This window comes from Dasypus novemcinctus, chromosome 8, assembly GCF_030445035.2.
Source record: "Dasypus novemcinctus isolate mDasNov1 chromosome 8, mDasNov1.1.hap2, whole genome shotgun sequence".
Taxonomy (NCBI): domain Eukaryota; kingdom Metazoa; phylum Chordata; class Mammalia; order Cingulata; family Dasypodidae; genus Dasypus; species Dasypus novemcinctus.
In genome coordinates, this window is record NC_080680.1 from 38,874,404 (window position 1) to 38,900,540 (window position 26,137).

The 26,137-nt window shown below is 39.4% G+C and overlaps 1 protein-coding gene across 13 annotated transcripts in view; it reads left to right on the top strand.

Moving 5' to 3' along the window:
* TRPM3 (transient receptor potential cation channel subfamily M member 3) overlaps positions 1–26,137 on the top strand; it is a 915,440-nt gene that overhangs the window by 760,176 nt on the left and 129,127 nt on the right. The window lies entirely within an intron of this gene.

Below are 26,137 nucleotides of genomic sequence, written 5' to 3' on the forward strand. Positions count from 1 at the left end.
ACAAATCAGTTATTCTTAGGCTTCTACTTGCTACCATGGGCTCTTAACACCTCGGGGTATATTTCCAATTCTGTTAAATGTTAACCTGACCCACTATCTAGGATGTTTTTCACTCCCTAGAAAATTAAAGGACAAGCAGCAAAGCATCACAAAAAGAAAGGAACTGTAGGGACAGTCGAAAGTAAATCCGGCCCTTCAGCGTACAAATGAGGAAATCAGTACTATTAAAAAATAATAAGAATAAAGTAATCGCAACAGCATTTACTGAACACTTACTTTTTTCAGGTGGCTTGGTTTTGAGCCCATCTGTCAGGACAGTTCAGTTCCTCCAAGCATACGCCAAGTCCTTTTCTAAGGGTTTTACATATATTCATTCACTTTGCTCACAACAAACCAATAAAGCAGGTACTATTACTGTCCTTGTCTGTAAAATGTGCTCAAGGTCACAGAGCCAGTTTGGTGGCCTAATATATTACATGGTTATATATTGTGATATTTTATTACTTATAACATTATTTATATTATATAACATATTATATTACATAAAATTATATCTAATGATAAATAAGAAATATTATTACAGTATATATTAGAACTTATAAAAATATATTTATCTAAAAGGTTCTATATATGGAATATTACATGCAAGAGTATTACAAATCCATTCTATGTTAGTAAGGAAAAGTGGAACTAAATATGCCATATCCCATGTATTATCCCACATATATGTTCTCAGATGTGATATAACTACTGGACAGAATATGTGAAATAGGGTCTGCTCTGAAAAATTCAAGTTTGCATAGTCAGCATATGTGTGTTTAATGGGGTTGAGTGCATGTATGTGTTTGGCAGACTGAATTATATACTCTGACCAAAGAAGAACATGTTCTTAATTTTATTCCTCATCCCTATGTGTACCAGTTGTAAAGAGGACCTTTAGAAGGTGGTATTTTTAGTTGGTGTTTTAGTGGCCCAACTGAATCAGGGTGAGCCTGAATCTGGATTATTGGAGGCCTTAAAGAGAGAAGAAACCAGAAGCCAGAAGTCCGAGAAGGCCACAGAGCGGAGCCATGAAGCAGGAAGTCAGAGGTAACAGGAAGAGCAGACACAAGGAAAGAAGAGAGAAAGATCACCACATGACGTGGAAGGGGAGGGGATGCCAGCCGAGGAACCCCAGGATGCCAGCCCCAGAATGCTACCGACTCTGGAGAGAAAGAATGGTCTCACCAGCGCCTTAATTTTGGACTTCTAGCCTCTGCAACTGTGAGCCAGTTCACAAGCCAGCCTACAGGGTGATACTTGTCATAGCAGCCCGGCAAACTAAAACTGTCTGTGCGCACGTGCACACACATTTTCAAAGTTTTTTTAACTGATATCTGCAAAAGCACTTGTAAAATTTTTAAACCCAGCTATTTGGGAAACTGTAGGTAAAGGTCAAATAACAATTTGGAGTCAAAATGAGATCAGGAACTTCCAATATTCTTTCACAAGTCAGCATAAGTCAGTCACCAATGAAGAGGAGGACAGGTCCTCCCTCAGTTTCATCCTAGTTCCAGAAATGCCTTCTCTTCCTCGTCCACATTGAAGAATGTAAGGTACACTGTAAAAAATGCATATTTATAACGACTGCTTCAAAACGCTGCTAAAATATGTTTTTCCTTTACGTGACTTGTGAGTTTTTTCCCATTCTTTGCCACACTGGCCTGGGTTGTTCTGTGATTGCTGAATGTAATCAATGAAGCAGTACTCGAAAAGCCAACCAAAACCGCAAGTTGATTGGGCCTATAACAGCAGCCAGTCTACTTGAAATTACAAGCTGGACTCCTTGAAATGAAACTTTTCATGCTCAGCAGAGCTCTTGACAGTCTGTCACATCTGGAAATTCTTGGAGGATTTGAGCTGGCCTGACGGATGGCCTCAAAAAACAAAGCAGCCTCGAAAATGTTCCCAAGCCTTCCCATCCTTCACAGCGTCAAGAGATGCGGGTGGCTGTGCACTGTCTTTGTGATTATCGGCATTATCATGTTTTAGGTGGTCTTTTTATTAAAATAGTGATGAGACAGTTCGTGAGATAATCTTTTAAATAACTAAAGGACTTGCCATTCACATTTTATTTCTTCTTTTGGGAAAAGCAAATCTTCCTGTTGCCTAATTTCTTTTAAGGACTAAAGGAAACCGCAAGCCAGAAGTCAGAGATGGCCACAGGGAAAAGCTCAGGACTTAGGCCCATAAGTCATGAACTTGGTCTTGCCTGCTCTTTCTGATTGACACCACAGTTATGAAGAGCCACTGATTATGTCATTCTCTCAGACAGACTCTACTACCTGATAAAAACTCATTTTTCTTTTATAAAGAGTAAATGAAAAAGAAACCTGGTTCCTTTTCAAGGAATTGGAATTGTCCATTGGCTCTGGCATAAACCTACTCTTTTTCTTTTCATTCAGAATTTCAGGGACATGCTGAGTAGTACATAATTTTGTAATTTTTCTCCACTGTGAAATTTAGCTTCATTGACCTAGTAACATATTCCATTGTTTCTTTTTTTTTTATTTTTAATTTTATTTACCTCCCCCCACCCCACCCCTTTGCAGCTTGCTTGCTCTCTGCTCTCTGTGTGCATTTGCTGTGTATTCTTCTGTGTCTGTTTGACTCCCTTTGTTGCATCATCTTGCTGGGCCAGCTCTCTATGGGCGCAGGCCATCAGCTCTCCGTGGGCCCAGGCCAGCTTATCTTCATAAGGGGGCCCTGGGACATGAGCCCAGGGTCTCCCATAAGGTAAACAGGATCCCAATGGATTGAGCAACAGATGCTTCCCCATTGTTTCTTATTTTAAACAATGATGACCAAAAACAGAGTCCCTATTCAACAAATTTGCTCTTTTAACTAGTAAAAATGCTCTAATGATGCAGTTTTCAAAGTTAGAAATTTTGAACTGCACTCTACCTAGCTATAGTTACAACTCTGCAGAAATAAGTATATATCTAGTGTCACAGTTTTCTTAAAAATAGTAAGAACATGTTGATTTAATTTTATCTACCCAATTATCCAAAACCTGAAATAAAGGGCACATGTGATTTAAGGGCAGTGTCAGTATATTTAATTTTTTATTTTATCCCCAGGGCTTAGAATAGTGCCTGTCACTTTTTATTTTTGGAAGGCCTGAAAATAGGAAGTGACAGAAGGAATGAGGAAAGAAAGAGGAGGCTGAAAAAAAAAACAACAAAAACGCAGGGTTTGTTTGAAAGAGGGACTCAGCATTTGAATGTTTGAATGATTCTTGAATGTTCCCATGCATCTATACATAATATTCAAGCTAAGGAGTGCTTTGCTGCAATGCACTGATAAGGAAGAGGTTAAAAAGGAATCTCTCAGCATGTCTAGAAATGAATAGCAAAGTGACAGACTCAAAGACAGGTGTTGGACAAAAAATAATTGCATTCTACTTTGTACAACTGTTACCTCAATTAAATGTACTAGCTTTATAATTGCTAGCTAAAAATATATACTTTTTCATGCCATTTTACCATGCCAGCTTATTAGGAATCTGATTTTCTTTTGCAACTTCCTTTATTCCATGCTAGCTCTGCTTGTGGACATCTAGGGAATTCTCTATTTTAAAGGCAACGTCTAAGAGAGCTGATGATCGATGATAAAATATGTTTGGATAATTGGACACATCAGTAGGTATTCTTGCCAAGGCAATAGAGGGGAATTTCCAGATTATGTAGTAACCCTGTCTCTTTCTTTGTAACCAAGATTCTTTTTACTCTCTTCTATAAGTTGATGGTCTTCCAGGAAATAAAACGAGATTGAATTCTGAACTTTAGAGAATGAGCAAAGGGAAGAATGATTAGCACCCATGATTCTTACCTCCCCACAGCTAGTGGGCTTTCCTTTTCTTTCCTGAGTCCACTGTTAGAGGGATGCACTGTGCAAAATAAGGGATGCTGTGGCTTCAGTGACAGAGCAGCTGCTCGGGAGGCCTGAGAGCCACCAGGCTTCCAGGGTGACCAGCCGACTCTCTACTGTTCCCCTACCCACACTCTCAGCAGGCTCTTTGTTTGCTTGAAAGCTGTGGCCTCCAACATCAGAGGAAGCCCTTCCTCTGACTTCATTGTGGCTTCCATTCATCTTCCTTCTGTCCCTCCATAGAATCCAGAAAACCGATGAGTCACCCAGCAAAAGGAGGGGGGCACCCTTCATCAGTGTCGTGTTTGGGAGCACAGCACTGGGGTTCCAGCTATGCACCTTGGAACACATCGCTTTACCCTTTTGATTCTCAGCTCTCTCTCCTGTAAGATAGGAAGGATGACACCGAGGGTCATTTGGACGATTAAGTGAGATCTACGTGTGTACAGTGCTTCACAGGGTAAAGCAGGCAGTTGCTATTATTAAGAGCTCTCTTCTGCTTCTGCCTTAGGCAGACCTGTTTATGTCACTTAGCAACTGCTGTCCTTAAAGGTCTAAATATGTTCAATCCTTCACTCCTTAGTAGAGGAGATTTTCCTGCTAAGAATATGATAATACCTAATTTATCCAAAGTTTCCTTACTCATATACCTAATTTATCCAAAGTTTCCTTACACAGATCCTCAACTACCCAGAATATATACAAGAAACAGGAAATAAGAAAAGATCTATTTGAGTGCCAATATCCATACCAGACAATCACTCTGCTAAAACCTGCACAGCCATGGTCATTAAACGCTATAGAAAACACCTCTCCTCGGCTGAGTTTGGTCTGGTATTCCTGCCCAGTGCAGCTAGAAACTGGGGGGAAGCGAGAGCATAGGTATAACGAAAGCTGTGAGAAGAGTCAGTCAGCCAGACCATGGAGACAAGAAACCTCTACCATAGCAGCCACATGAACTGTAAAACTGAGCATTCTGGGGCCATTTACTTAGGACCAAAAGCCTTCTTTCTTGATAGCCAGTGAGAATATTGCTAAGTCACACCAAAAGAAAATGATGGATTTTCATCCTGTCAAATGTTGTCTAAAAAGGCAGACAACATTCCATTCTACTGTATTTCAGAAAAGTTCCCATCCAAGAGAATTAAATTGTTTTAACTGGCATCAAGGGATAACCCATAATTAAGTAGAAGATTCACCTCTACAGAGCACTTCATTTTTTAAATATATCTGAACAAAATAGACATCATTGTGTAGCTATACAATAAATGTAATGTGGATATGTGAAAAAAAAATGCTAGCATTTTACTAACATCATAAATGTAATGTAGAACATTTTTCTGAGGGTTCTTTGTAGGAAAGATGCTGCTGACTGAATGCCATCCATAGAACCCCACTCAAATTGTACCAGAGTTGCCTCTAGGACATTAGCATATTTAATATGTTTAACATTGTCAGTCTTGTGACCCATGAAACCACTATGTGCACGTGTATGAGTGTGTACATGTGTATAAAACTTCCTTCTAGTCTTGCTCTCCAAGGAAAGCAACTTGATGGGAGGTTCTGTTTTCTTAATCTTGGGGTTGCTCTCTGGCAATTATAACCTAAAAAGCTATTGACAGCCTCTAAGTTTCACCAAATCCTTCCTATTCCCCACTTTTCAGAATCTCCCCAGCGCTGCAGAGTAGCTTCATTCAGGTGTTTGAACAAAAAGTACATCGTTTTATCTCACAGTACAGAAACAAAATTTCTAAGGCAACGGGCAAGGAAGACACCTTTCATTTTGGGTTCTCTGCAGGGCAGAATGCTGGCCGAATCCCCCTGTCTTCCAGGGTCCTGCCCTGGGCCTACACTCAACTTTTGAGTCAAAAAGGGTAAAGTTCTGGATAAACACATCACCTTCCCCCAAATCATCCTGGCTTTCCTATTTCTGTTAAGGGCAACCCCATGATGCCAGCATTGAAAACTCAAAAGCTTGGAGTCATTCTTGATTCCTCCCTCTTCCTTGGCCACTATAACTCAACCCACCATGTGATTCTTCCTGAAATTCCTCCCATAGTGTCTCTTCCCTCCCATAGCCACCACCTAATCCAGGCCCTGAGGATCTCGTTGCAATCCTCCTGCAACAGCTCTGAGGCTGGGCCCCACCTTCAACCCCATCGCCAGATTAGTTTGCCTCTAGCAGTGTTGGACTTTAGCAAGATACCCTGGAGAGGTTCTGAGCACCAGCTTTAGAGTCAGACAGATCTGAGATCAAATCTTGAGTCTGCAGTTTACCATCTACCTGATCATAGGTAATTATTTCATCTCTGAACTTCATGGGGTTGATGTGAGGACTAACAAGATAAAATATAGGAAGTGCTTGGCACCAGACCTAGTACATGGCGAACTGTGTCCAAATTCCATGGCATTGAAGATCACCCACAACTCATTCCAACCTTCCTTTTGAACTTGTTTCATAAGTAGCCTTTTCCCATTGCAAAAGCCAATTTGAATATTCACTATACCCTATGCATAATTTCACTCTTCTTTTTTCTCTTACCAAAGGTCTCTGAACCAAACAATGTAGATACTCAGGATGCATGTCTTCCGTGTATGAATCTGCACTTTCTCCTTCTACTCTTTAATCCAGTGATAATAACAGTAATAATAATAATATCTAACACATTAGAGACTGTGCCAAGTACCTAACATGCATTATCGCATTTAACTTTGAGCAGGAAATAAATGGAGTAAGAATTACTATAACTGCTATTTTCCAGATGAGGAAATTAAGGTTTTGAGAAGCTAAATAATTGCCCCAACAATATATACAGCTAGTAAGAGGGAGAACAGAGCCTCAAACACAAGCAGCCTGACTCCAGAGGTTTCTCATTTCAATACTCTGTTTTTCTCCCATCTAAACTGTAGTCTAGAGTCAGGAGAGCCCAATGCCAATATCTATGACCTCCCAACTTCCCAGAGGAAAAAATATAATATTAATTTATAATGAATAGAATATGAAGTGCAATAGTATAGAAAATCAATTGCATAAATTGTGAGTCACACCTTAAACATTCCATTTTTATTGGCAAAACAAAGACTCAGGATAACTGAGCATTATTATGTCATTATGCCTTTCTGATGATGGCACCTCTGTTTGGGGCGGGGGACTATTGTTATTTAGGAAGAAGTTTGTCCCCCTTTCCCCATACTATGGAGGCATTTTTGCACCCACAAACCTGGACTGAGCACTTACCATGTGCTGTATGAGTTAAAACTCTTGCAGGTCTTTTAACTATCTGAATTAGTAAAGGATTCCTGGGATTACTCTCTAGTGGATATGAAGCCTAGGGCATCCCTTCAGCTACCTCTGAAGAAGAAAAGACTGTGATCCAAGATGATGGAGTTCCAGAACCCTTGCTGGTCTAGACCTGGGAAGATGCATGTGTGGCAAGCGGTTCCACTCTCCCATCCAGCACTCACAGCAGACATTGTTAATAGAGTATGGTACTCTTCCCCAGAGTCTCACATTTACATTGCCAATGGAGTCAATAGTTCATTTAAGATAAAATTGATTAGCCATCCCTGGTCTAAACTCAAATTATCAGTAATTACCTGGAACCAAACTGGCCTTCAGTGTGTAAAGAGATGAGAATGCAATTTGTCTAGAGACATCAACGATTTCAAATTTGTTGAAGCTCTAAACCTTAGTGTCATCTTGCTAGAAACCTCTGCACCAAGAGAGCCAAGTAGAGGAAGAAGCGAATGCACAGGCTGAAGCACCAAAGAAGAAAGATGAAGCAGAGTTCCAAATAAACTGGTAGTATGGAGATGAGGGGAGTCGGAATACGGAAATCCCTCTGGTCCTCTGCCCTGGGCCTGTGACATTCTGGACTAGTTCTGCTCTCAGTTGTGGCTCAGTGTAAACACATATAAAATAAATCATCTCTTCTGCTGTCTTAACAGAAGAATAAGAATGAAAAATTTTAAAAATAAAATTCATTTCGAGGAATCAATCTGAAATATTTTTATTGGAAAGGAAAGATATTTTCATTATTCCCAAAGTGCAAGTGCTAGTCAAATATCAAGTAATATAAAGAAATTTTCCACTGCCATAATTTTATTCAACACATACTTGTTGAGAGCTTACTGCTTACCAAGAATGCTTCTAGGAACCAAGGATATAACAGTACACAAAACAGAATCTCAGCCCTCGTGGAGCTTAAGTTTTAGGGAAGGACAGGCAGTAAACTAGACAGATAAGTAAATAGTGGATATAGTATGTGCTATAAATTAATGCTAAGTCTTCAAAAAAAAAGAAAAGAAAAGAAAAAAAGAAGGGGTAAGAGGCTTGACAATTTAGATAGGGAGGCCACAAAAGCTTCACTGAGAAAACGGCATTCAAGTAAAGCCTGAAAAAAATAAGCAAATAAGCCAGGCACAGGCACGGTAAGTGCCAAGACCCTGGGGTGGGAACATGCATGCTCTACTCAAGAAACAGTAAGGAGGCCCATATAGGCGGTGAAAAGAAGAGGAGACAAAAAGGAGAGAGATAGGGGACATTTATGTAGGCCACATAGATAGACTACAGTAGGACTCTCTGACTTTTAATCTGAGGGAGATAGGAGCCTTTGAAGGGTTCTGAGCTGAGGAGGGCCCTGACCTGGTTTCAAATGGATCACTCTGGCTGTTGCATGGAGAAGCAGATTGAAGAAGGGGTGCTGGAGAAAGCAGGGAAACTGCCCAGCAGGCCGATGGCACTAGTCCATGCAAGAAAGCACAGGAGCTTAGACTGGGCGGTGCGGTGAGGAAGGTGAGGAGCGGGCACTTTCTGGAGTCATTGTAAAGGAGGAGACACCAGGCATTACAAGGGACCCAGTACACACCCCTGAGGATATTAACTATCATTAGTGATAATTACACTGGAAAATTGTATTCTTGTAGCTTCCTAACTTAATTTCTTAAGTGTGACAAGGAACTTAGAAGCAATCCCAAGAGAAACACAAAGGAAAGAATTGCTCCACTTAAGGCTGTCCCTCCCTACTAAAGAGTCATTCTCAAAAAAGTTAACAGTCCTAAAATCGTAGCCTACAATTTTTATGCAAACAGTAGTCTGGAGTAGTTAGCAGCTAAGGCTTGTACAATGGGCAACACTGAGAATCAACTTGACTATTCAAAGGGAGGACACAGGACTGTGTGTTCTTATTGGCCCAGGGAAGAGAGGGGAATTACCTGGATTTACAAAGATGCAGTACAGCTGATAAACAATTCTTCTTTCTGTGAATTATTTGCATCTGAGCTGGAAAAAAACAGAAACATTTTCAAAATGAGCTCCCTTGTAGGGCTGGGAAAATAAGACACTCTACAGCCCTGGACCAATAGCCCCTTTTACCATTTACCAAATGTCATGTTCTTCTATTGTCAGGTCAGAAAACCAGCCTTGTGGGAGGATTTCCATTCTCCCACCAGCTTTATTTTTAATTCGCCAAGCTGGTTTAAGGGGAAAGCCTCCTGGGGCTGCTTTTGGTCTTCCTTTGTATTTCCTTGTTGTCATAGGACAAAGGAAGCTGCTTGTTTCTTATTCTTCTCAAGTGGCCCCAGGAAAAAAAAAAAACTGTGAAGAAAGCTCAAATTGAAATTGAAAACTGCAGAAAGGAGTGGGAGGAAAGCAGCCTCTCCCGGCTTCCCATTGTGTAAATAAACAAGGGTTTTTCTCTACCAGTGGGACTGATGGTCAGGCTCCCAGGATCAGGGACACAAGAGCTGCCCCTGGCAGGCAGGGACCCTAACTGCAGGGGAGAGTGTGATTTTCCCCTGTATTTGACATTATTGAAGACAATAATCATAACACTAATATATCATCACATCTCCATTTATGAATGCTCTCAAATCTATTAACTTTAACCAACAAACAGAATTCAGGATTATCATGCATCAGACACAAATCCCAGAATGTACTGGCATTAGCTCTTCCAATCCTTCAAACATGGGTCTGCACACCCAGCTGCAAAGCAGCCAGGAGGTTTTCCTTCTTCACCCTCTCTCAGGCTGGAAATTTATTTTACTACTGGTTCTTATACCCACACATGGACATTCCTGACCAAATGGCAGTATCATTTTTGCTTATGAGCCTGCAAAGCGCAGGGAGTCCTAACCCTTTGGGATTTGAGCGCCCTTAGAATGAAGCATTGAGCTTGTCCTCCCGCTACCTGTAAGGCTGGAGATGGATGTTGGGTGTAAACCAGACCCAACCCCGAGGCAGGAAATGATGCAGAAGAGCCTTGGGCAAACAGCAGCAGAGCCCTTGGACACCTAAGACCCTGGCGCTACCCACCTGAACCCGATCACGACCATTCAGTCTCAGATACATTACCTGCCTGAAAAATACAGACCGGATTTAGACTGGGAATGAGGATTCATTCCCCAGACACTCACTGAGCACCTGTGATGTGCCATGCACACGACTAGGTAATAAGAGGTGGAAGAGTCTATTGTAGGAGGCGGAAAAGCAAATAGGAGAATAAGCCCTCGAGCCAGGCTGTCTGGGTCCAAAAGCTCGCACTGCTCCTAATTGCCTGGCCTTGCAGGTGCTAGTTAACCCCTCGACCTCAAGGCCATTATCTGTGAAACAGGAATAACAACAGTAACTAGGTGATGGATTTTGGTGGGATTGGTTGCAGTCGTGTTTGTAAAGTGCTTCCATTGGCTTACTGTAAATACACAATAAATGATCATTAGTAAGACTGTTGCTGTGGATATTGGTATTGTCTGGGGTATAGTATAAGTGCTTTGATAGAGGTATTTTCACACAGTTCTGTGGAGGCAGAGAGGATGGGAGTCTAACCCAGGCAAAGACAAACTGAATAAAAAAGGTCTTGCAAAAGGTGATGCTTGAACTGGGCCTCAAAGGACAAGTAGCAGACAGCCAGGCACAGCTTCAGGGGACAAGATATACCAGGCAGAGAAGACAGACAGTGCAAAGTCATGGCAGTGGGAAAGAGATGGGCGCAGGGAAGTTAGCAATTATTGAGCCCATCCAGATACTTGAAACTGTGCTGCATGATTTAAAAAGATGATCCCACGTAAAACTTTGCAATAATCCTGAGACAAAGAATTATCCCCATTTCACAAATGGAGAAGCCAAGCCTCAGAAAGGTGTCATCTCTGGCCTGGGGTACACTTCTAGTTACTGACCTGATTCACTTCTAAGACTGCACAGTTCGAAAGCCCATGTAATCTGTAGTTTCTGTCCTCTATAGCGTCTCCTCTCAGCTTAAACAAAAAACATGTCTGTGTTGGGAGGGGATGCAAGCTGAGAACTCAGGCGCTAGACCATGGAAGTGCTCGTGTGCACAGGAAGGGACTTGGGTGCCATCCTGGGCCATGGGAGAGAATAGGGAAGGGGTCATCATGAGCCACTTACACAACCACATGGGAGTAAGGGCAGGGCATGTAATAGGCTAAACAGCAACAGTGTGGTCTTCCTGGCATGGAACAGAGATTATGGTACCATGGTCCAGCACCATATAAGGGGAATGTTTTAAAAATGACAATTTGCCCTAAACTAATACACAGATTAGACAGAACAACAAGTGAAAGCAAGTTTTTCATTGGATATCATCTATGAAAATCAAGGTCCTTTCTCAGGGGCTGTGTCGAGGGAATTGATGTATCAGATAAGAGGTCAGATGTATTAGATGGTCCCAATGCTGGTTTTCTGTCATTCTGATGATGAAGTAAGAAAACTTATGACCTCTAGTGCGAAAAGAACTCCACAGACCAGCTAGTCAAAAAAGAATTTTTTGGTAGTTGGTAAAACCAAGATTCAGAGAAATGAGACGATTAGATCAAGAGCCTTAAAACATGGAAGATCAGCATACTAAACTAAATCCATCCCCCTCAGCCATGCGAAGAGCTCTGGAACCTGAGAGCAATCATGCAGGCTGAGGGGTGTTCTTCACAAGTCTTCCCCAGACCTTTTCACAGGCTCTGAGCTGGGTGTTATTTATGCAACTCTCTTCTACTCCTCTACCCAGCAAGGTACAGAAGGGGGCCAGAGCCCTGTCTTCAGTGAGCTTGCATGCCTTACCTTCAAGAAACATGTCTCCGATGTTCCTTATGGTAAGACAGGAGGTAAGAAAGGAAAATCCAAAATGTTGTTCTCCTTAAATTCAAAATTCTCTCTCACTAGTTTAAATTTAAGTTTGCTCTGCCTGAGAGGAGGGGTAGCCTTGGCCCAGTGGCCTGGTGGGCAGGTTCCCAGAAAGGTGAGCCAAGGGCATTCTGGCCTACCAACCTTTGAAACTGTGAACAAGCTTGAGCCAAGGGAATGACCTGGCTTGAGAAGGGAGGCAGGAGAACCTCTCCATTTATAGCACTTTATGGTTCCTTTTAATAATCTCTCCCCTGGTGGTAGTCCCTCAAAGAAGTGTTTGAGCTTCAGAAGTATATGATATCCTTATAAATATGACAGGAAATTCAGAATAAGATGTAGCTCCATCCATCCAATGATAATGAAAAAAAAAAAGATAAAACAAACAAAAACTAAAAATTATTACAATCCAATAAGAAGCTTATGTGGTGTTGGCCTAGAAGAACCATCTGTGGTCCTGGGCATTTTCCTCAGAAGGATGTCTATTTAGGTTTTTATTTAATTATGAAAAAAAATGCATATGAATCCAATAATGTCCTTCCTGAGATGAAAAATATTACCATGGGTAAAATTGAATTTTCACCCATCTGGTTGGCCAATAAATATTCTTGATTCTGTTAGCCAAGTCACAGGACATAGAAGGAGGCTTCTGGAAATATTATTGCTGGACCTGTGGCATCTGTCACATTGGCATTCAGTGAGGTACACCACATGGTTATATAAAAATGAAAGCGGTAACATCAACTGTCAGGAAAAGAATTGAAAGCAGGAGATAATAGATGACAGGTTGTCATATAGTTCTAACCCACTAAAGAACCCTGCTGAAATTCCTCCATAGAGTTGGTAGATGAGTTTAACCTGTTCCTGTTTTTCACCTATCACAAATCAGCTGAATTGCCTTTTCCTGTCCTCCCTGCCTGTCAATTAAGGATCACGAAGTGCTCTTTAGACTATGAAGGGTAAGTCAATCATGGGGCCAGGGAGCCTTGGTTGAGTTACTGACCCCTATTTAATAATTTCCTTACTGTGACCTGACTTACGTACTAAAACAATATATCCAAAGATCATGTACTGAATTATTTCATTTGCACCCTCCAGTTACATGAACCAGCACTGCCCTGGGACCTACTCTGTATTCAAAGGCCTAAAGGAATTATCGGGAGAGTGAAACTGAGAGAGAGCTATGGGATCAATCCGTTTATTGAGACATGTTTTCCAAGAAATAAGAACCTATGCTTCTCCAGGTCATTGGTAGTGTTGCAAATAGAAAGGGGACAACAGCCGATCCTGCTCATGGCTCTTCTGCCTCCGAATGTGAAGGCAGAAGAGCTATGCGTTTGCCCATGTTTTCCATGACCATGTTGGAAAATCGACTTTGTAAAAGCTACTTCCCCCTCCCCAGGATTTTCACTAATATGGCCAGAGTGCCATCACAGAAAATCTGGTTCAAGTATGCTAAAATACTTATTTGCACCTACGAAGCAATTTGTCACCACACCCCCAAACTTCTAGAAACCTATGCTAAGGACAGAGTGCTAAATACAGAATAGAATTCATACCCAAAGAAGTTCATCACATTGTTACTTATCACAATCATTTAGAAACAATGTAAGTGGCCAATTATGGGGATAGTGATTAAGTGAATTTTGTGTCCAAGAGAAAACTGAAGCCAATATTCACTTTAATGCCTTTGACCAATCAGGAGTCCTGTCTGGATCCCTATCAGGGCTCTTGTGTCATTCTATATTTTGAACATGTATTTTTGTATTTCCTATTAATCATTCAATTGTTACAAATTATTTTAAGATTATTAATGATTCAACAGGGCAATACTCTAATAGATCTGCTAATTTGAAAGCCATTCCATTGCAGTGATTGCTCACATACTGGGTCTGATTCTCTCCCCTCTCCCCCTGCTCCTGTCCTCAGGAAATATATCTTCAGATTTTATCAAGAAATCCAATAGGAAGATAGGAAACATTTCATAGATGTTTCTTTTATGATAAAGAAATTCCAAATGTAGCATTTTTATTGTCCTTAAGCCTACTGGCTACCATTATCATATGTATACTTTTCTAAATATCTGGAAGTTTTATAAGACCTTTCCTTGCAGATTATCTAATGGGTAGTGATGATATTTCTCTAAAAATTCTCAGACATGCTGCAAACAATTTGTCAAACTCAGATATCTCTTAAATATCTAACATGGCATGAAATAACTGTGGAGTGTTCTTTTCTACTTTTGATAGATCGAGTCAATGTATCCTTGAAGTTTCTAGCTGTTTTTCAGTTTAATATCATGGTTATTTTCATTTTCAACAACTCTACTCAATCTCCATGTTGATTTTCACAGCTTCATTGCTCAGTATGAGATATAAATAAATAAATATATATATATAAAGCTAATTAATAGGTCCATTGAAAGGGAGTCAATTTAATTTTCCCAATATATTTTTCCATACCCTCATCTTGTTCAAGTATAAGACCTGCTGAGTTTTAGAAATGAAAATCCATGATTCTTTCAGCCATATATACTGTTTTGTAATTTAGGTGGTAAATATCCTTATTTGTTGCATAGAAATGAACCAGACTATCTTCAAACATAAAATTTCTTCATCCAAATCATTTCCATACTCCTATTTGTTTCATTTTTCTGTTATACATTTCTGCTTTGAGTCTTTTTCTACACTATGGTTTAATCTACATGGAACCAAAGATGTAAACAATTTTAATGAAGTATATTTTTGAATTGTTACTGCCTATATCTCAAAAATGTCACATGTACACCGAGTTTCAATAAATAATTTCTAAAACTCAGGCAGCCAGTTTCTATTACATGAAGCTTGACTAAGTGCTTAACCCATGAGCAATAATTTGTATCAGATAAAGCTAAATCTCACTTAAAAGTCACTCTTCACTCTTGAAATGAGTTCTTGGCCTATGGCCTAATACAGCCATTCACTTTACCAGTCTTTGATAGAATATCTTACTTTATAAATTTTGTTCTCTGCAAATCAGTCTCCTGAACACAACCATTTAGTAATAATTCAGCAACTCAACAGACATTTACTGAGCAAGGACTCAGGATCCCTGCCTGAAATAAACCTCCCTTGGATACCAAGAGACATTTGTATAAATAAAAGGCTGAAAGTAATATGCTAGGAGGAAAAGCTTCAAGTCTACTTTTAAGGAAGACTTCTTAGGGAGCACATGTTGAGTGAAAGGTTTGCAGTTTGTTCCTGAAACAGAGGGAAAGGTATTCCAGGAAGAAGGAACTGAACGAATAAATGTGGAGAGGCTGGGGTCCTGAGCTTGCTCAGCCCAAGTTGGACATCAGTGTCTGTGGTCGTGGGGATGGGGTGGGATTGGCATGAAGGGTTGTGGCAGTGAGCATGTAGTCAGTGAGAGATAAGACCAAAGAAGCACCTCAGAGTCTGATATCAGCAGTCCTTATGTGCCCTGCTAAGAATGTTTAGCTTAATGGAGGCCCCTGAACATTTCCAATAAGGAGAGTGATATAATCAGGCATGGAAGATTGCTTGAAGAGTTGCACAGAGAATTAGAATGGAAGGAGATGGGGATAAGACCAGGATTGGGGAGACCAGTAAGAAACTGCTGCAATAACTGAAATGCAAAGAACTGAATGAAGGTCGTGACAGTGAGGCTGAGAGAAGGAAATAAACAAGAGTGAGTAGAGCACTTATCACACTAACATACGGCTATTTATTTTATTTTGCTTACTTTCCCCCCCCTCACTAGGATGTAAGCTCCATGAAGGCAGGAACTTTCTCTCAGTTTGGTTCACTGCTCTATCACCAGCACTTAAACAGGACCTGACACAAAAGCCACACTCAATAAATACATGTTCAGGGACTCAGTTTTATGCGTGGAGTGAGAGCATCAAGCATGACTTCTAAGGGGCTTCAAAATGAGAACAAGAACATAAGTAGAGAAGCTGGGCAGACAGTTGGGGGGGGCGGGGATGTCGAGAACAGGGACAAGAGGAAGACGGGAGAATAGTGTCATTTTGAAAGATTTAGCTTTCCTTCAATGCGAGAATCAGAACAGCTAGGCTAACAATTTGTTAACAAGAGAACTCAAGATAGAAGACATCAAACTGAATTTGGGGAGAAAGCATTGTTTTATTTTTTTAAACAAAAAGTTAGATCTTTTTTCTTTTGTATCTTGAAGAACACTTTAATCTCCCCAATCCCATGGGGCTTTGATAAGATAATCAACTATGTGACACAAATCCAAGAATTAATTTTAGGATGCATGCTAAAACTATCAACTTTATAGTAAAGGAAAGTCAGGTTTTATTCATTAAATTGCCTAGAAAACAGTTAAGTGTATAACTTCTACTTCTAATTTATGCTTTTTCCTTTAAAAAATAACATCGGAAGGGAAACGGACTTTGGCCCAGTGGTTAGGGCGTCCGTCTACCACATGGGAGGTCCGCGGTTCAAGCCCCGGGCCTCCTTGACCCGTGTGGAGCTGGCCCAAGCGCAGTGCTGATGCGCGCAAGGAGTGCCGTGCTACACGGGGTCCCCCGCGTAGGGGAGCCCCACGCGCAAGGAGTGCACCCATAAGGAGAGCCGCCCAGCGCGAAGGAGGGAGCAGCCTGCCGAGGAATGGCGCCGCCCACACTTCCCGTGCCGCTGAAGACAACAGAAGCAGACAAAGAAACAAGACGCAGCAAAAAGACACAGAAAACAGACAACCGGGGGAGGGGAGGGGAATTAAATAAATAAAAATAAATCTTTAAAAAATAATAATAATAATAACATCGGTGAGATTTATGTGAAAGAATCAACATATGTGCCTATTTCCCCTCCTGCCCCTCAAGTGATTAAAAAAAAAGACTATATATGTGTATATATATATGTATATGTTTTTTCTTAAACAAATACATGCCTATCAGTGCTTTGGGGTGGGAAGGGAAATGAATAACATATTAGCCAGCCAGAAATATAAATAATTTCTGGAGGATTTAAAACAGGTATAGAAACTAGAGTGGAAAAAAAAGAACGCAAAGTCCAAATCATTGTCAGAGGAAATAGCATACTATGAAGATGAAGTTATTTCAGATACCAAATAGACAAGGCAGGGAACAGAAGAGGACCTGGGAGCAGCATCAGAGCAATGAATTAAAGAACTTCCTTCAGAGTAGCTGAGCCAAGAAATTCCTCATGTACAAATTTTATTTTACAGATGTACTCACCCATGTACATACAGTATTCACTGTGATACTCTTTACAGTGGCAAAAGGGTGGGAACAATCCAAGTGTTCTTTAATAGAGGACTGGTTAACTAATTAGGGTACATATCTATAAAGAAACATCAGGCAGCCAACAAATAATTATGCCCATCTATATGTGGCTGAATGGAATGGTCTCCAAGACAGATTGTCAAGTGGAAAAAATGAAAAGGGTTGAAGTGTGTGTAAGCATGCTACCGTTTATGTAAAAGGAAGACATGTGCATTTTATAAATGCATAAATGTATAAAGCATTTTATAAATGCATAAATGTATAAAGCATCTTAAAACTGGTATTAGGGATTGCCTTTGTTGAGAGTTGCTGGAGAGCTGGGACAGTGTTAATACGCTTCATTTCCTTGCCACTGTACAAACAAGACAACACCCATTACAGTGATGAAAGGTAAAGCATCAAAAAAAATTTTTTTATAATATTTTTCATTTTTAATACCCCAGTTTTGTTTTGTTTTTTACTTTTTTTTAGTTTTTCTAAATTATTTTGTATTTTAAGGTTTAAACCTATCATTACTATTTCATCTTCCTATTAATTTGGCAATATATTAGGCTTCATTTTTTAAGAAGTTGTGGATCACAGAGGGGTTTGCCTATGGCAGAGGAGAAGCATTGGTGTGTGGTGTCATTGATGGGGGATGCACGGAAGGAAGTTCGCTGGTCGTGCATATGGGTATATAGATATGTTCGGTTATTCACTGGATATTGACACAGTGGGTAGGGATTCACATGACAACTGAGGGAGGGCTGGGTTCCCATCCTGGGGAACCCTGCCACATTTCCCAATGGAGCAGCAACAATCCCCCAAGAGCAAGGGCAATAACCAGTGAAGAAGGATGGTTCAGTGATAGGCCCTTAATACTGATGACTATGCTTATGAACTTGTGTGACTGAAATTTCAACTAGGCCTAGAGCTGCAGGGTGCCTAAGAGTTACCTCCTGAGAGCCTCCATGTTGCTCAAATGTGGCCACTCTCTCAGCCAAACTCAGCATGTAAATGTATCCCCACATATCTTCTTATACTTGGAATTTTTCTGTGCTGGGTGAACTTATTACCAATGCAAATATATTCATATTTTTTAAGGCAAGAAAGAATGTGGACAAGAAATGACAGGAAGGTATGGAAAAGAGAACAAAATTAAGATGGAAGAAAGAAGGCAAAATGTTAGTATCATATATTAAATATGGCTGGATTCTATTCCACAATTTGAAAACTGAGAGATGAGATATTCTGATTAGGTTTTAGGTGGCTAGAAGACTTTAGTTTTGCTCTTTATAAGATGCACGTCTAAAACAAAATGACCATAGAGAAGTGGCAAATGAATGAATGGATAATATACCAGACAATGCTTAATCCCCTAAAACATATGTGTGGCACATACACTATAAAACAGAAATTAATAAAATGAAAATATAATACATAGTAACGGCATTAAATAGGAAAAGGAATATTATATGTAAATAAAAACTATAATCCACCAAGAACATAGATTGTCATGAAACTTTATACACTTATAAAAAGCTTTACAACATACAAAGCAAAAACCATTTAATTTCAAAGGATAATTGTGGAATGTATAATCATAATAGGAGAATTTTAACATGCCTCTCAGAAATCAACAGATAATATAAACAAGTAAGTGACCACAAAGAGGAATTAATAAAAATTAGTAAATGTAATCTATTGTATATATTTAACTATATACAATAGAGAATACACAGTTTTTTCAAACAAAACAATCACATTGTGCATTAGGATACATAATACAGTTAGGATATAAAAATATAGGAGATAGATGATGATAGATGATGAGACACTGAGAAAGAGAGAAAGAATGATTGAATACATCCATATATGTCCACTATAATTTTAAAACACATTTTTAAATAAGAAAAAATAAATTGCATATATTTAAAAACAAATGCATGAGCACAAAAGAAAGAGAAATTTGACTTCATCAAATTTAAAACTTTATGCAACAAAGGAAATGATCAAGTGAAAAGACAACCTACTGAATAGGAATAATTAGTTGCAAACCATATATCAGATAAAGGGATTAATATCCAGAATATGTAAAGAATTTGACAATTCAACAACAAAATGACAAATAACCCAGTTTAAAAATGGGTAAAAGACTTAGATATTTTTCCAAGGGAGAGTTGTAAGTGACCAATGAGCACATGAAAAGATGCTAAACATCACTAGCCATTAGGGAAATAAAAATCAAAACCACAGTGAGATACCACCTCACACCCACAAGGATGGCTGTTACCAAAAAAAAAAAAAGTGTTGAAGAGGATTTGGAGAAATTGGAATTCTAGTGCATTGTTGGTAGGAATATAAAAGTGATGCCACTGTGGAAATCAATGTGGTGGTTCTTCTAAAAGTTAAATATAGAATTACCATATGACCTGCCAATCCTACTTCTAGGTATATACACAAAGAAAAAGGAAACAGGGTCTCAACTAGATACTTTTAAAACAAAGTTCATAGCAGCATTATTCATGATAGGTAAAAGATGGAAACAACCCAAGTGTCCATTAACAGACAAATGTATAACAAAATGTGGAACATACACATGATGGATTATTATTCAGCCATAAGAAAGAATAACATTATGAGACATACTGCAGCATGGAAGAACCCTGAAAACATTAAGTTCATTGAAATAAGCAGAGCACATAAGGACAAACAGTTTGATATCACTTACAAGAGATAACTAAAAATAGCAAAATCTCAGGGATAGAAAGTAGATTAGGAAAAAAAAAAAAGAAAAGAAAGTAGATTAGAGATTACCAGATATTGGGAGGAGGTAGTGTAGCAGTTTGGTATTATTTATGAATTCCAAAAATAGATATTGGATTATGTTTGTAAACTGGTCTGTTCCTCTGAGTGTAGTAGGTTGTATTAAATTCAGAGGTTTCACTTTTACTTTATTAAATAATGATTAAGGCTTTGATTGGGCCATGTCAGTAGGACACAAGAAAACAACAAAGCAGAGAAGTTAGTTGGAGTTTTGGATGCTGCAGACCCCAGAAGTAAAAACACAGGAGAAGAACATAAAAGAATAGAGATGACTCCATAGACAAAATAGAGACCCCAGGAAGAGAGAGAGAGCCTCATACTCTACAGCTGACCTTGTAGTGAGAACAGTGCAGCTGAGCCCAGAGAGAAATGAACCCCAAGAGAGAAGCAAGACTTATCCTAGCCTATCATTGATACTGGAAGAAGCTGAGACCACAGAGCCTTAAGAGGAAGAGGAAGGCTGGATCCTTGCAGACATTGGCAGCCATATTGCTCCAACAGAACAGCAACAAACTTCGGTGAGGGAAGTAACTTACACTTTATGGCCTGTTAACTGTAAGCTTCTACCCCCAAGTAAACACTCTTTTATAAAGCCTACCCCAAATAGTGGGGCTCCTGAGGGCTCTGGAGACACCCAGGTCATGGCAAAGAGCTCCAGAGTTTGGTGCCTTGCCAGTGGGCCATATTTTTGAGTTTGTGCAACTAAGTATGACAGAGTTGAACTCAGTTGTGACTTCTCTACACATGCCTCTTCTGTCCCTTCTATTTGAACCTGTAGTTGGTGCTGGAGTTGATAGGTGGACATCCAAAAGACTTGAATCTCTGGGCTGTCCATGGGCCAGCTGGGCCCTGAGCCTCAGCAGAGTTATAACACCTACTCTCCAGTTCACTGAACTCACCCAGGACAACTAACAAGAAAGTGAGGATGGACAACCACTACACCAAAGAACCAAGAGACTCTACAACTGCAAGCCAGGAAGTCCCATCCATCAGCCATATAGGATCAAAGCCCCCTCTCAATTATTAGGGGAATATCACCAACCCAGAATTCTCATCATTGGGGAATAAAATATGGACTAGAGTGGACTTACTGGTAATCTACTATAGACTTATTGTGATTCTACAATGGAAGAAATTATATCATTGATGTGGAGTCAGTGGCCACTGGAGGTGCTGAAGTCAGGGAGAGGGAAAAAGTGGTATAATATGGGGGCCTTTTTGGGGCTTGGAATTGTCCTGAATGACATTGCAACAACAGATACAGGCCATTATATATCCTGCCACAACCTACAGCATTGAGTGGGAGAGAGTGTAAACTGCAATGTAAACTATAATCCATGCTTACTGGCAATGCTCCAAAATGTGTTCAATTGCAATGAATGTACCACACTAATGAAAGAAGTTGTTAATGTGGGAAAAAATAGGAGGTATGGTAAGTGGGGCATATGGGAATCCCTTATATTTTTTTATGTAACGTTTTATGTAATCTAAATATCTTTTAAAAATAAATAAAAAAATATATTTTTTAAAAATACCAACAGATATGGTGCTGGTATTTTGCATCAGCACCCCTTTGCTGACTAATAGAGGGAGGAAGGGAGAGTATTTGTTTGGATTTTTTTTAATTGAGAAAATGTGAGATATGTAATTTAAAATGCATTAGAAAACAAGAAAGAATGAAAATAAATTGACTAAGGATTCAAATTAAGAGTCTAGACAAAGAGCACTAAGGAAGCCAAAGTAGAAGAAATGAATAATTGACAGAAACAGAAAATAGTTTTATATTGTAAATAATAATATTGACCAATAAAATGAAAAGTTGTTTCTATGAAATGACCATGACTTTGGTCGTGGACATGCAATTCCAGATATGGAGGAGATTTTAAAAATCTCAGTGAAATGATTTTATTATCAAGTAAAACACAAAACATAAAATTGAGTCAAGGGAAGTCCAATAATCTTACACTTCAGGATAATTTTATCTATTTGCTGCTCCAGAAGAATTTGCATCTGAAATGTTCTCTCTAAATATGAAATGAAATTTAGCCATTAACAAAATAGGTAGATTGGGTGTTCTGAGGAATTCCACTTGATGCCTAATTTTTTCATTCTTCTGAATGATGTTGTCCTGATTCTCCTCAGCTTGTTTCTAGCTAAATGCATGACAATACCTGTCAGATCATAGCCAGGTTGTGCCAGATGTTAGGGTTGGCCAAAATTCCACTCTGCCCCCTTGTTCTTTCTCCAATGACCTCATATTTTCTTCCCAATTTATGCACTCCTTCCTGAGATCAGGAGAAGTGCATCTCATCCTCCAAGTGGGTTTTGTGGGGTAGCAATGCTGTTTGGGAGAATGCCAGATGGCAGTTAAGTCAACTTATGGCTGGGCAGAGGTGATTTCTGTGCAAAGCTCAGGGAGTTGGGACTCACCTCTACCAAGCCTCCCTTACCAGAGAGCACAACTATGGCTCAGAAGCTAGGCACAGGATATAGATGGATTTTATTTGGCTCTCAATGGTTTTTGTTTTTTTGTTTTTTAAAAAGATACATAAATCACATGTTACAATAAAAAATATAGGAGGTTCCCATATACCCCACTCCGCACACTCCCCACTCCTCCCACATGGACAACTTCTTTCATTAGTGTGGTACATTCATTGTATTTGATGAGTACATTTTGCAGCATTGCTACACAGCATGGATTATAGTTTATGTTGTAGTGTACACTCTCTCCCAATCTCTAGACTGTCTATGTGCCAGGTGGCCCCTGAGCTTCAGCAGAATTGCAACACTTACTCTCTGGTTCGTTGGACTTACCCAGGTCAGCTAACAGGGAGGTGAAGATGGTCAACCACCACACCAGGAAACCGAGAGTCTACAACTGCAAGCAGGAGAATCCTATCCATCAGCCGTATGGGATCTAAGCCCCCTCTCAATTTAGAGGTGGAGTGGATATTGCCATCCCAGGTTCCTCAGGATGGGGGACTAAAATATGGATTAGAGTGGACTTAACTGGTATTCCACTATAGAATTATCGTGACTCTAGCAATGGAAGAAATTATATCATTGATGTGGAGACAGTGGCCAGTGGAGTTGCTGAAGGCAGGGAGAGGGAAAAAGAGGTGTGATATTGGGGCATTTTTGGGAGTTGGCATTGTTCTGAATGATATTGGCAGGGACAGATGCAGGTCATTACATATTCTGCCATAACCCACTGAATGGCTCTCTATGTTTTTATAAGTTTTTAAGTTCAAATGCATATGAAGACTTCTGTGTTTGCAACCTCTTCCTGACTCATCCCAGGCTGTGACCTCAGGACATGTCAGATGCTCCTCTGGTCTTGCCTCACCTCACTTCTTCCTAACAACTTAAGTCTGGAAGCCAGAAGCTCTTGAATTCCAATCACAGCTGATCTTCTACCTCATTGGCTTACCTTCAGCAAGCTACTTTATGTGGTGGTCTAAAAGATTTCTAAGGCAATTGATAGTTGAACAGTATACAGTTCCATGACTAGTCTCCACACCATAGTGGCAAAATTCAGAATCACGTACTAGCAAATGATGTAAAGGTTACTTCCTATGAAGTTGAAAATAAGCAAGCCTCAGGATTATCTCAATTTTACTGGCAGAGAAACTTGAGGCATGAAGCAACTGAGTACAGTATAATTCATTGTACTGGGGGAGAGTGTGAACTACAGGGTAAACTATTATCTGTGTAGTACAGCAGTGCCCCAAAATGTGTTCACCAAGTGCGATGAGTGTACCGCAATAATGAGGGAGGTTGTTGGTGTGGGAGGAGTGGGGTGGGGGGGGTGGAGGGTATACAGGAACCTCTTATATTTTTTAGTGTAACATTTTTTTGTGCTGTATATATCCTCAAAAAAATACAATTTACAAAATGATGTGGTGGGGTGGGGAGTGGGTTATATGGGAACGTCTTATGTTTCTTGTTTTTTTATATTTTTTAAGGTAACATTCTTTGTGATCTATTAACTTTAATTTTAAAAAATTTAAAAAATAGTAATTCAGTGTAGAAAATCAAATAAACATTGGCTCATTAAAGAGGAATTTTTGCAAGGAGGACATGTTTTTGTACCTCTGGGCACCAAAATCAAGTACGCTATGCCTAATCAAGATATGTAACAATGAAAAAGTTATTTTGTTAAATAAATATTAAATGTATAGAAAGCCCAAAGAATAATACCATGACCATGTATTATTTGTACATTTTATGTCTTATTTAAGAAGTCTTTCCTACCCTAAATTCATTATGATAGTCTCCTGTATTTTAATTTTGTTTTGCACCCTTACATCTTTAATCCTTGTTGACTGAAGTAGCAACCAACTGAGGTTTTGTTTTTTTTAACATCAACTTTATTGATACATTTTAATAAAGCATGAATTCATCCAAAGTGTATGATCAGTGGTATTTGTTATAATAACCTAGTTGTGCATTCATCACTTCAATCATTATTAGACCATTTTCATTATTTCAATAATAATAAATAAGTAAAAACAGACCAACAAAAATACACTTCACCTCTCAATCTCTCTATGCTTCCCCTGCAGTACATGGCTGTTATTCTGTTTCCTTTTCTCTAGTTTATCCGTATTTGAATTTTGTAAAAAATAACAACAAAATCAATGACATGTTTGATGCAGAATCGAATTGTCACAGCACCATTTTCTGAAAAATCTTTACCCCCCAAAATTTTAATGCCCTCTCTGTCTTACACCAAGTTCTTAGAGAGGCATGGGAATGTCTCTGGAGTTTTGTTATATTTCATTAATTGATTTATCCATCTCTGTGGCAATGTCATACTGTTTCAAATTCCATGGTTTTATAAGGTTTCATAACTAGTACATCAAATCTTCCCTTCCTGCTCCTTTTTCCCTTGCGAAATTTTTGCCTCTTATGAGACCTTTACTCTTCCAAATGAATTTGACAGTCTATCAAGGACCACAAAAAAATTTATTGGAATATTCTTGAAACTACCATTTATTCTATGTTAGAGAGAACCAATATATTTACTATAGTGCATTTTCCCATCATTGTACTTAGTATAAGCCCTCCATTTAGTAAGGTAGTCTTTCCTGATCTTCTGAAATGTTTTATACTTTTCTATGGTGAGGATCTTAGCCAAGTCTTGATAAAGATGATAAAAGGATTCCTTGAGAAAGATTCAACCTTACTCTAGAACAAACTAATCTTTCTATACAGATTATTATGCAAACTTTTGTTCCAAAATCACCTTTAGCCTGTTCTTGACTAGAAACTAGTGATATTTAACCACGTTGCTTTTGTCCTACATTGTTGGAACTAGAATGAAATATCATTTTCCTATACTAGGGACTCCTTAATGAGTTTCATTGTTTCCCAGGGCATTTGTTCTCTGACCGTGCCTTCCATCCTGAGTCTTTTGTAGTTGAACTCTGTCTGCCACTTGCTACCCCTGGTCATATAATGATGTTTCTCTTTGCCTCTCAAACCTAAATACAGAATGAGGATGGCAGCTTTCTCTCTTGAATCAGCCTTTTTAAAGTGACAAAAAAAGGGGCCGATTAAACCACATTTTGTGAGAAGATTCACTTCTTAGTGCACAAGATAACATTGAATCCTCCATTACACAGCAACGAGGATGCTGTGATGCTTCCTCGGTGCCCACTAAAGATCCTTCCAGGGAGCACAAACTCGGGTCTGTAATGACCAATAGTGTGTGCATAAAAATAATATTCCCCACGATTTATGTTAGCAGCAAGGAATTGTACAGTTATGACGAAAATTCTTCAATGTCATAAAAGCAGAGACTATACCCAATGGCTAGTTCATGATAGCAGTACCAATTGTCAGTAACAACATCTTCTAGAATGAATGCCCCAGTTCCCTCTTCCTTTCTCTCTTATCAACAGTCAAGACACCAACATGTATTGATCTTTCACTGCTATCTCCTAACTTTCCTCCCCTTATTCTTCCCTAGAGAAGATTTTTCTCCCCTGGATTACCAACAGAAAAGGTGTAAT